We start from the raw sequence: 11,823 nt of genomic DNA on the forward strand, positions 1-11,823 counted from the left end.
ATTTTGTGAATGTTATTACGTCCCTTTGAGCATCACTGACAGCCAAAGTTCCCACCTAGTCTAGTGCATCAAATAACCATAATGGCACCTTAGTGTCACCTTCATCTAAAGTTTGAAAATGTGAAGAAAAAGAAAGTTTCTGATAAAAAAAATTTAAAAAGGCTAAGATTCTCGATATGCTTGAACAATTACAAAACGTCGAAGTCAGCGCGACAATAAGTATGAGCAAATCTTCCATATGTACAATTAAAAGTCAAAACAAAAAGATGTCCGTAAAAGTTTAGAACTTAGTTTCAACATTGAAGCTTGCAGAGCAGTCTAGCAAAGTAAAAATTATGAAAATGGAAGCTATGCGTGCTCTTGCATTGTGGATTAATAAAAAGATCAGGTTGAGGAGAAGTAGCCACGAATTGAAACGTTTTAAATAAAAGGTGAAGCGTATTTAAAAATGTATTAGATAAGAATAACGATCTGATCTTGGAGCATAAATCATCACTAGTATCCTCATTTTTTAATTCTTAAATATTGCTACTGTACAGTACTATTTTGTTCATCATTTTAATAATTTTACTGCATGCAGTGAGTACTGTGTTGCTTTATTTTATATCCTTTATTCCCATTGGTCATTCATTTTGTGCATCTTAAGTATTTCATGTTGAATAACAGTGTTTTATTTTTTAAATACAGTAAAAGTTCAGTTCTTTATGGAAGAAACTGTAATGGTTAAGGAATGCTTTAGAGCAGTTTGAGGGGTGTTTATAGGTGCCTAAAAGTATTTGGTATCCTTTAAAAAATTTGTATGCATATATTTTCCCACAACGCGAAATTTCAACTTATGCGAGGAGTCTTGGAACGCATCCCTCGCGTAAGTCGGGACTCGACTGTATAGATATTACTTTTGAAATGTTATTCAAGACTACCACAAGTACCACAAAGAAAAAATACAATAAATGGCATTTAACATTTTGAGGAGGGAAGGAGGATCCTTGACATTACTTAATTTTGTTTAAGCTAAATATACATGATTTTCATTGGAGCACTCTGAGTCCCTATTCAGTATTTTGTCTACTGTGCATTTTTGGCCTACTTTTCTGTTTCTTTAATTCCTCACATGCATGAAATTAGAATTTGATATCATTGTAAGCAATCTTTTAGCATCTCTCTCTCTCTCTGTTTTCAGTTTACTTTTTTTTTTTTTTTAAATCATTTTTCTTTTAGAACATAACAAAAAACAAATTGAGAAAAAAAAACCTTTTAATATAAAAATGATTTTTTCTTTTAGAAGTTTTATCTTATATCTTTAAACGAGCAATTCTTGTAGGTATATATATATTTCTTATCTTGAAAACGGCTCTAACGATTTGGATGAAATTTTGGATTTCATTGTAGTTTTGCATTCAAAGTTCATCTACATCAGTGTTTTTTCTGTAAAAACGCGATTTTTTACAAAAAATTTTTTTTATATAAAGTCAAATTGAGCTAAGCCTTGAAGTAAACTGTGAGTTGACGCATCAGGCAGACGATTTGCAACCATAACAATGAAAATTTGTCTCTTCTCGCTTTAAAATTTTACACTTGCTTAGGGTTGCCAGGCTTGGCTGATATTGGCCACTTTGGCTAATTTCAAACACACTTGGCTGAAAACAAATTCAAAAGCATTATGTAAGTCGATGTAAGAATTTTTTTCTTTTTTAAGTGAAACTATTGCTTGACCATCCTATTTTATTTTATTTATTTATTTTCTTTTTACACTTCAAATAGTTTAACATATTTCTTAAATCACGCATCTAAATTTTATTTCAAAGAAGTGTATGTCTTGAGATTGTTTACGTTTTGTTAAGACAGTTGTATTGACATTTGTTGAAACGGTTTGTGGATCATCAGTTTTGATGGATATCATGCTGTATGTAGCATTTTCTGGCGTAAAAATTAAAAGTACTTATTAAAAAAATGTTGATTGGGATAAAATCGTGAAACGCATCATAGTATGAAAGGAAGTATTTGGTTAAAAACCGATTTCCCCATAGCAAAACTAAGGTCAAAATATTTTAATTATTGACAAGAAAATTGTATAGTGGAAACAAACGTAACAGATAGTTTAAAGCAAAATGTTGATTTAATTACATTCAGAATCTTCTTTGTTTGGTACTTTAGTGTTATAAGAAGGTCGAGTACATAATATTTCGTTAACGTGAAGCTTTTCAAATATATTTGGAAAAGTAGTGAACCTTAAAAAAATACAATTTCACAAAAAATAATTCTTTTAAAGCCGAGCGAGGCTCGGTCGTCCAGGTACTTTTAAAACATTATAAGTGCTCTGGATACTTTTTTTAATAAATGTGTGAAAACATGATAAATACCTGGTAGATAGGAGGGAAGTGGGGGATGAGGAAAAAAAAAAAACAAGTTATTTTTATACTTTTTTTTGGGGGGTAGAAATTTTGTGTTAAAGTTTGATTTTTAGTTTCCAAAAATAAGTATTTTTTTTTTTTTTTTAAATATTGATTCACGCATCAAATAGGACTTTGAGCGATACCTATTCCAGCCTTCACATTTCATGAATTTCATGAAGGTGTTTACCATTTACATAGTATATATCTAATTGCTAAGTTTTCTAACCTTAGATGATAATCTGAGAGGCAAAAAATAGCAAAAATTTCATTAACTGGATTTCTTTCTGCTTCTTTGGTGAATGCTACTTAGCACCAGAAGCTCAATACTTGTTTTAAATTGAAAGGAGGATTCCTTCACATCAGGGACGGATACAGACTACTATTTTAGGGGTGGGTCATGCTAAAAAATATTTCCCTCCCCTCAAATGAACCTACGGTTTTGAGCACGAAAAATTTCTTATAATTCTAGAGTGTCAAAGCCCAAGACCGCTCAGGAATAAATAGGGCTTCAAATAGGCATAAATGCTGCAAATTAATTTCATAAGCAATCAAAGAAATTTCAAAAATTAAATTTCAAAAATAATTAATTAATTGAAAAGACAACTGAAATTGTTAACATTTTATTCATACAGTGTTTGAACACAATGTGGACGGATACTATTATCAATCGTTTAGGGGGGGGGGGGGGTCGTGACCCCCCCCCCCTAAATGATTGCCACCAACACTGCTTAACATGTGTGTGCAATAATTTTTGCAGTTTATAGCTCAATTTACCACTTATGTAAGAGAACATCACATCAATGAAAACACAGAAATCTGCCAAAAATGGAAAAGTTAACAAACACAAGACTATTTTTCCTGTAAATTAAATCATGAGGGATGAATCCAGTACTTGGATAACTTTCATTCAGCTCATATCTTTGCGTACCTAGCAATCAAACACATGCAAGCAATTAAAGTTGGAAACTTGTTCAATAAAAATGCTCTTTTCGAAAATTCAAAGGTGTATCTTTTCTTAAAAATTTTTTTAACATTTATCATATATAATGGCTGCTAAATGAGATATATCATTAAAGATTTAACAATACCACAAAGTTTGAACAAAGAAAGTGTTTATGTAATTATATAAGGAAATATGTTCATGAAATACAGGTGAGAAAATTATCAGAATTTGTAATAACTACAATTTATAGTCTTTATTTTAAGTTATAAAATATTTTTCACTTTATTCCCTTATTCAACTGGAAGTGAATTTTTCTGAAACATGTTTTTCTTTTAATAGTAATCTACCTGTCTTGAATTTCAAGGGAATGATTAAAAATAAGAGATAAGGTTTTTAGCTACAAGAATTCTGAGAAAATTATAAAAATGATTAATTGGAACAATGTACACAAGTCTTTAGGTTACAATTATTTTGCATTAATACTGTTAAACATTTGAATACATGATTTTTTACTGTAACACAATACTTCATTACTTTCTTTACATACATTGATAATAAGTTTCAGAAGGCAATATGGCTGCTGATTTTTAGATGGAATATTTTCTGCATGCTACTTCTGCAGTTGATGAAGATCATAAAAACTAAAATCTGAAAACAGCTAGGGGGAAATTCGAGATAAATATGAAAAAAGTGATGAATTTATGCTACAAAAGCGTTGAAATTGAAATAGAAAAGTTTTGAGAGAGATATCGAGATAAGCAGCTTTTGACTCTAGTTACTAAATCATTGATTTAAAGCTATTTAAAAAGCTTTGAGGAATCTTTAACTATTTATTTTTAAATTGAAATTTTACAGAAATCCATAAGTAAACTAAAAGAAGGTTTTTAAAGGACTAGGAGTAAAATATTTGACAATTGAACTAATCTGATATGCCTAAATGAGCATTATAAAACTAATTATTAGGGAGAAAACATTTTTGATAAAAGTAGCTTTTTATTTCTGTATAGATATTCACTAATTGCAATTTCTATATATGCATTTGTTGCAAGAACTTACTTTTGATTTTCTTCATCTTTCTGTGCTTCAAGTTTACTTAATTCTATGGCACGTCTAATCATAGCTTCTTCTTCTGTTTCATTCACTGGCTCCATGGATTTGATTGCTTCACTACGTTTAATTCTTTGCTCCCATACATTAACCACTGGTGCAGATGCTTGGGCTAATGAAAAAGAAAAAAGTTTTTCAGCCCCTTTTTTGCGTCAGTAAGTCGTCATTAAAAATGATTAAGTTAGGGTTTTAAAAGGTTCCCACTGATATTTCCAGGGTTCATACTCTATTCAGATGAAAAAATTCCATGACTTTTCCAAGACTTTTTCATGACCTCATTTTGGTTCTTTAAAGTACAAAGCACCATTCTTTTGTTAATTCATTTTTCTAAATCAGATATTTATTTTTAAAATGCATTTAGTAGTGAATAAATCTTAGGATTCAAATATACTTGTTTACTTATTTCCACATTTTCAATGTTTAAGAGATTCAGAAATTCCAGAACATAGTGTTTGATACCTGACATTGAAGGTAGCAGTGGGTCGCATGGATTAGTTTTGAGGGCCACATGTTGAGCACTTCTGTTTTAGAGTACTAGAATTCCTCTATTTCTGTATTCTATCGTCTGACTAAAGATCTTTATTTTCTAAAACCTTCAACAAACTAAGACAAACTCTGATCAACATTATAAAGCTTTTATGAGTGATGGAAACAAAATAGGATTGAGTTGCGTTTTTTGAGTGGGCATGGGAAAATCTAGAATGTACAAGTTCACTACTACAGCATACAAAATATTAGAAGTGCTGAAAATAATGGTAAATTCAAAATGAGTGATGTCCAAACAGTAAAATCACATTGCAGAAAAAGACGAATGACTGCTACAGAAGTGGATATGAGATTTAAAAATTCAGATTTGTTTTTGGGATCATTCAAAATTCCAGTTTTAATAGCTTTTGTATAAGCAATACTGTTATACCCCTCTCGATTTCTAATGCTCTTTTAGCTACTGTTGCTTCCTCATTGCCTAAGACATTTTTTTCATGACTTTAAATACATTTCCATGACTTTGAATGAAAATTTCATTTTTCCATGACATTTCCAGGTCTGAAATTTGCCTATTTTTTTCCATGATTTTAAAGGATTTCCATGACCCGTACAAACCCTGTATTTATTTGTAAATACAACAAAATTAAGGATACTGTTACCCTTCAAACATAGTTTTAATTTAGCTACAATTAATAATGTTTTTCTTTCGAAGTTATCATTTAAACAAAGTATTCTATTCTCAGTGGGGTAAATGAAAATAACATTTTGAGAAGAAGATACAGCTCTGAAATGTACAAAATTAAGAGTAGGTTATAAGGAGTATTTGATAAATCAGATGAAAATATTAAAAACACACTTTAAGTTAAACCAACTAGAACTAGAAAGCATGCAGCCATAACTTTGATGGACTAGCAAGCAATGTACAAGCCTACTAGAGTAATTTTAGGAACCTTATCTGCTGTGTTGATGTTAACAGAAAAATCTCATGCATGTTTTCTCTTTTTTATGGAAATGATTTTATTTTGTCCCTTTTTCTCCTTTTACTTGGGGATTCAACTTAACAACCAAGACAAAATCCAGGAAAAATCTTTTTTTTTTTTTTTTTTTGAGTGAGATTTTTTCCAAAAATGTGCTTTAGCAGCATTGGGGTTAATCACTTGGGCAAGCATTAAAGAAGTGTGCCAAGATTTTGTTTTGCAAAACTAGCAGATCCGTGTATAAACTGATACCCCAAATTTAACAGCTAAAAAGGTTCCAAAAATTGTCAGTTTATATGCAGAAATATGCATAATTTTAATTTCAGATTTCTTTTTTCAGCAATAATTTGTATAAAGTTTGTTTTGGTTAAGTCTGTAATTTTGTGAAGGGTCCATCATACCCCTTTCCCCTGTACTCGGGCCAGACCCTGTAGGTATTCCTTAAAGCAATTTGAGGGTTAACTTTGAATTAATAAACAGATTTCTTTTGTGTTATTATTTTTATAGATTTAAATTACAAGAGGATTTTACCATGGCATGTTTTTAAAAATTACTTGGAAACAGAAACAAAGAGTAATTGAATGGTGTTATGCAAAAATGAGTTAAACCACAAAAATTTAAAAAAATGAGTTATTCACACAGGCTGGTGGACAAAGTAACATACTATAGGACACACACACAAAAAAAAAAGATTTAAGCGAAATTCTGTTTTATGTTATCTAATGAACAAAATGCAAACCCACTTTTACGAAACTGGGCATTGATGTCAACTTTAAACTCAATATACTCAAAATTAATTTGGTGGGTCAACCCACTTTTGCAACACAAAGTTTGTGACCTACAACAAAAAAAACCTTATTCAAATTGTTAGTTGGTTTCTAAATAGAGGTATATGCAAGGGTGCCCATATAGGGGAGGGGCTCAAGCCCCCCCCCCCCCCCCTCCTTTTAAAATTAGAACTTCCTTGATTTTAGTACTTTTTTCTTTGCAAAAATATAAAAACATTTCTTCTCCAGCAATTAATGAATAAGTTATTAATAATGTCAAATTTTAATAACTCTAGTCTGTACTGAAATTGGTTTTTATGGGGAAAATATCCTGCTAAACCATGAGGAAAATATCTGAGCCCCTGCACCTTAAAAGTTTGCATATGGGCGCCCTTGGGTATATGTTTCTTCTTACACTGTCACATATTTTAAAAAGAATTTTTTGCAGTATTTCATGTAAGTATTCCACTGTTTTCAAACTTATATTTGGCTGTTTTCCTTTGACTTTTTTTTTCATTAAGTAAAAACAGATGCATATCTTGAAAATTATGAATGGCTCTATGAAATATAAAATATCACCAAAGAGTGGTTCAGTACAACACTTTAATAAAAACCAATAATAAAAAGTTTTTACATCAAAACTCAGCTGAGCTTTTTTTTTTTTTTTTCAAAATCTGAATAGGAGGGAGTAGAGGATGTTTTCAATTGGTATGACAGTTACTTACCATATCCTGAATTATTTGTAAAATTCCATTCTCGAGAAGTAGGATTATCGTCTTCATATGTATTCCAAGTATCATGATTATTAGCTGGAGGGTTGTATTTCGTCTTATTTTTCTTTTGGGAATGCTTTGAATTGTTTTGTTTGCCCTAAAAGAAAATTTTCAGACATAAGATCATATACTCATTCAGACATATTTGAGCAGTGAAATAATTTCATAGGCAAACATTCTAGTTTCCAAATATTTTCTAAATCTTCAATTCAAAAATTTCTTTACATAACTAAAGTAAAAAAAAAAAAAACTGCTTGGTGATGTATGCTTCACAAAGTATGAGTAAGAAACAGCTGCTCAGCATTGTTTCCGCCAAAAATACTCTGGGACAATTCCACGGTGTTGGACGTAGAATTTGCACAAAATTTACCAATAAAGGTTCATATTTTTTTTTCAGAGTTAAAATGGATGAACTGAGCCATTTTTTTTTCTCAATACTTATATATGTAGGAACAATATAAAAACTTATAGAATTTCTGAAAAAAATTCAAACTATAGATATTAAAAATAAAAAACCTCATGGTGTCGGACGTAGATGAAAGGGGAACTGAAAATTGACTTATATTGAAAAAACCCAAGTTTCAGCTCAATGAATTGTTTTCAGATTTTTAGACTACTTGAATGTTTAAAAGCAAAGCTGAAATATGAATAATTTTTCCTTTTTCACCAAATTATTTTACGGATAAATAGCAGAAATTTTTTTTTTCCCTTGGTGTCGGACGCAGAATGTGCAAAGCAGACAACGTCCGACATGAAATAAACATCTTAAAAAGCTGTTCAACTCTTAATTTGGGGCCGTGGTAGCCCGATCGGTAGAGTGTCGGATTCGGGGCCGGAGGGTCCTGAGTTCGAACCTCGATGATCGAAGACCCACCGTCGTCATTAAAGGGGACTGGGCGACGTTAAGTATGCTCGTGGTCTCAATGTCCTCCAAGTGAAACGATACCTCTGGGGGAGCACCAGGTAGCTATTTGCTCTTGGACTAGTTCTAAATTCTCATTAACAGTTCGATCCGGTGATGGTGCTGCCATCTATCGGTATATAAAATAATGGAGGCAAGGCACTTAGTATGCAGTCCTCGACATAAATACAGTTGTAGTCAGTTGTGACTCTGAATAGGAATAGGAATAAGAACTCTTAATTTGTTTATAGAATTATATATTATGGTATTTTAAAGCATAAAAAAGGGGGAAAATATGCATAACAGGGGTCTGTGCAGAATTTTTCCCAGGGCTCTATTTTTGTGTGAAAAATCAAATAATTTTGTTAAAATTGAAATAATTTGAAACTCCAAATTTTAGCAAAAAGAATGTTGGGAGGGGGGGGGGGGTTCATGGTGCAAGTTATGTCATAGAACTTGTTTACAGGGAATGTTTTTTAAGACATTTCTTTTTTTTCCTGACAAAATATTATTTTTTTGGGTGTTCTCGAGGAATTTGGGGGGGGGGGGGGCAGGGGGATCCCATTGCTTTTGGGGAGATAGACACCCCTAATGTATCAATATCTGCATACCATCCCAGGAAATTTATATTTTAAGCCTTCACTCATAAAATAAGGAAAATACTATAACGAGAACAAGAGAGATTAGACGCATTTTGTCAAGGTTTTTTTTTTTTTTTTTTGCAATCTCTATGTGAACAACAAAAAACTCAATTTTTAGGGTGAAAAGAAATGAAGATTAATTTATAGAATTTTAATGAAGGAAAAACTAACTTATTAACAAATCATAAGAAATGGATGTTGGTTACAAATTGTTGAAAATGAAACTGAGCATTTTGAGGCACAAACAGGGGTTTTTGTGACTTCACCAAAAATACCTGAGAGTTTTTTAAGTAAAAACTGGGAAAGGGAGGAATGTTATTTTTGAACTAAGACCCCTAATGCTTCTTAAATATTCATAATTTTATATATCACTACGTTAATCGCTATTGATAAACATATGAGACTCATTTCTTATCTTCAGATATTTTCCCCAGTCAAAATATTGTGTATATGTTCTTTATATTTATATTATGTAAAATATAAATATAAATACATAATTAGGCATGCATAGCATGAGTGAATTATTTACATAACCAGGAATTTTTGTATACTTATAAACCTAGTTTCACTTAGGAAAATATTGGTGTCGGACGTAGAAATTTTTCTGACCATTAATTTAAGCATAACTAGTTTTTTTAAATTTAATTTAAAAGATTATTTTTAATTGCATATAAAATCTTTATTTGAAGACAAAATATTTTGTAAAAATCTCCACTCAGTTTTACATAATATAAACTTTCAGCCAATTTGGTGTCGGACGTAGAATTACAAAAATGCCTTATATGAAAAAATCCCTAAAAATTAAGTTTTGCAGTTAAAGTGCAACTTTTTTGTGTATAACTCTTCTAGAGAGTTCTAAGAAGCATATTTTAGAGAGAATATTTGAAAAATGCGATAATGTAAATATCTAACAGCTATTCTTAAGTGTATAAAAAAAGTTACTTGAAAGAACATGGTCATAAAAACCTGATTTGAAGCCTCAGAACTCTAATAAATTTTGCTTTTGCCGAATATTTTTGTTGTTTCCATACACTTCAGATAATTATCTTTCCATTGGTACTAAATTTGTGAGAAAAAAGATTTTAAAATTCTGCCATTTTTTTCCCCTTTCCTGTGGAATTGCCCTCTGGTGTCTAAACCTAAGCCTACAAAGATCATTTGAAAGTGGTACAGTCAACTCTTGATAATTCAGTCATAAGGGACTGGCCAAAACCTTAAGTTTCTGCAACCTTCTCAAGTGATTAGGACCCAGTGAAAACTTCAAGATAAAGGAATATAACAGTTACAAAGTTTCACACTATCACGAGTTGACTGCATAAACTATTTAAAGACACTCATTGTCTGAGGAAAGGGAAATCTCCTGGCATGAACAGATCCAGAAATTGTTCGAGGAGAGGGCAGTTGATTTTCTAACTACCTGGGGGGGGGGACCTCATTTTAAGCTGATGCTATTTTAAATTATGGAGATTTTTCCAATTAACCTCATCTATTCTTTTTCCGTTGAAAGAGCTATTCTAATATTGCGTTTTAGAACTTCAAATTTGTAGTAATTTCGGGGTAATGTTTAAAACCCCTTCCCTGACATGATCAAAGTTAGTCTAAAATTGTTCTTTTTTTAAACTTAAGTTTCGGAAAAATACCGGAGGAAAGTCACTGGACCCATTTCTTTCATTAACTCTACCTGAAATGTTTACAATCGCCTCAATAAGACTTACATTTTGCAAAATAACCGAGGGGAAGGTCTCAAAACTTGTCATCCTAATATCCCCAAAGATTGTCCAAAATAGCCCTTTAGAAACTTCAATCCAAAGACTTTCTGAGAGAGAGAGACTCAACCCCATTCCTTAATGTCATCAAAGATGGCCCACACTTGCATTTTAGAACTTCAATTCGGAAAAATTGCAGATGCAGGGTCCCTCAAGGGAGAGGTGACCGCTCCCTTCGCCCCCTCCCTTGTCACCAGGCAGTCCTTAAATATTAGATAAAAACAGATGCCGTGCATATAAAAGTGGACATATTGAGCAACTTTTATTGATTCTATAAAATTTTTTGGTATTATCTATATAAAACTAATATGAAGTGTCCATGTTTAATATTTTTGGCATCAACATTTCAAATCATGTCCTTCTTTTTAAAAGATCCCAAACCTTAAACTTTAACAAACCAAAAAAAAAAAAAAAAAACCATACAATGATTAATTATTATCTAAGAAAACTTTGATGCACATTAAACAAAATACATAATATAGCTGGTAAATAAATGCTAATACTGTGTAAAAATTTATGGAGTTTAAATAAAACAAACCTCATTGAAATGTTGCTTTTCATCTTTCCAAGAGTTTGTAGCAGCTTCTTTTTTTCTAGAGGACTTGGTTTTGGCCTATGATATACAGGTGATGGTTATACATGATGATATATAGGTTGGCATGATAAACACAAAAAAAAAAAAAAAAAAAAAAAATGGAAAGGCATATGAAGTCATCTAACCATTAATAGCATTGATAATTTGAATATATTAATATTTTTAACAACTATTTTTGTTAAAAAAGCCTAAATTCTGAAATGCAATATATGGCGTGATGATTTGAACCTATTCACAATTTGAAACATCAAACAACCCCCATGTAACAGCTAACATTTCCCTTTCAACATTCATGAATGCATGAAAAGGAAAGTTGATAAATGTACATAAATTTTTTGCATGCCAAAATAAAATGCCTGGACGGGGGAGGATGGGGGGAAAGAGAAATTAAAATCTATTTCTAGCTAAGCCTTGTAGTAACAAAAATTGCAAATTCTGCATCAGTTTTGCTTAGAGATGGACTTAGTTGGAAAA

Source organism: Uloborus diversus, chromosome 8, assembly GCF_026930045.1.
Source record: "Uloborus diversus isolate 005 chromosome 8, Udiv.v.3.1, whole genome shotgun sequence".
Classification (NCBI taxonomy): Eukaryota; Metazoa; Arthropoda; class Arachnida; order Araneae; family Uloboridae; genus Uloborus; species Uloborus diversus.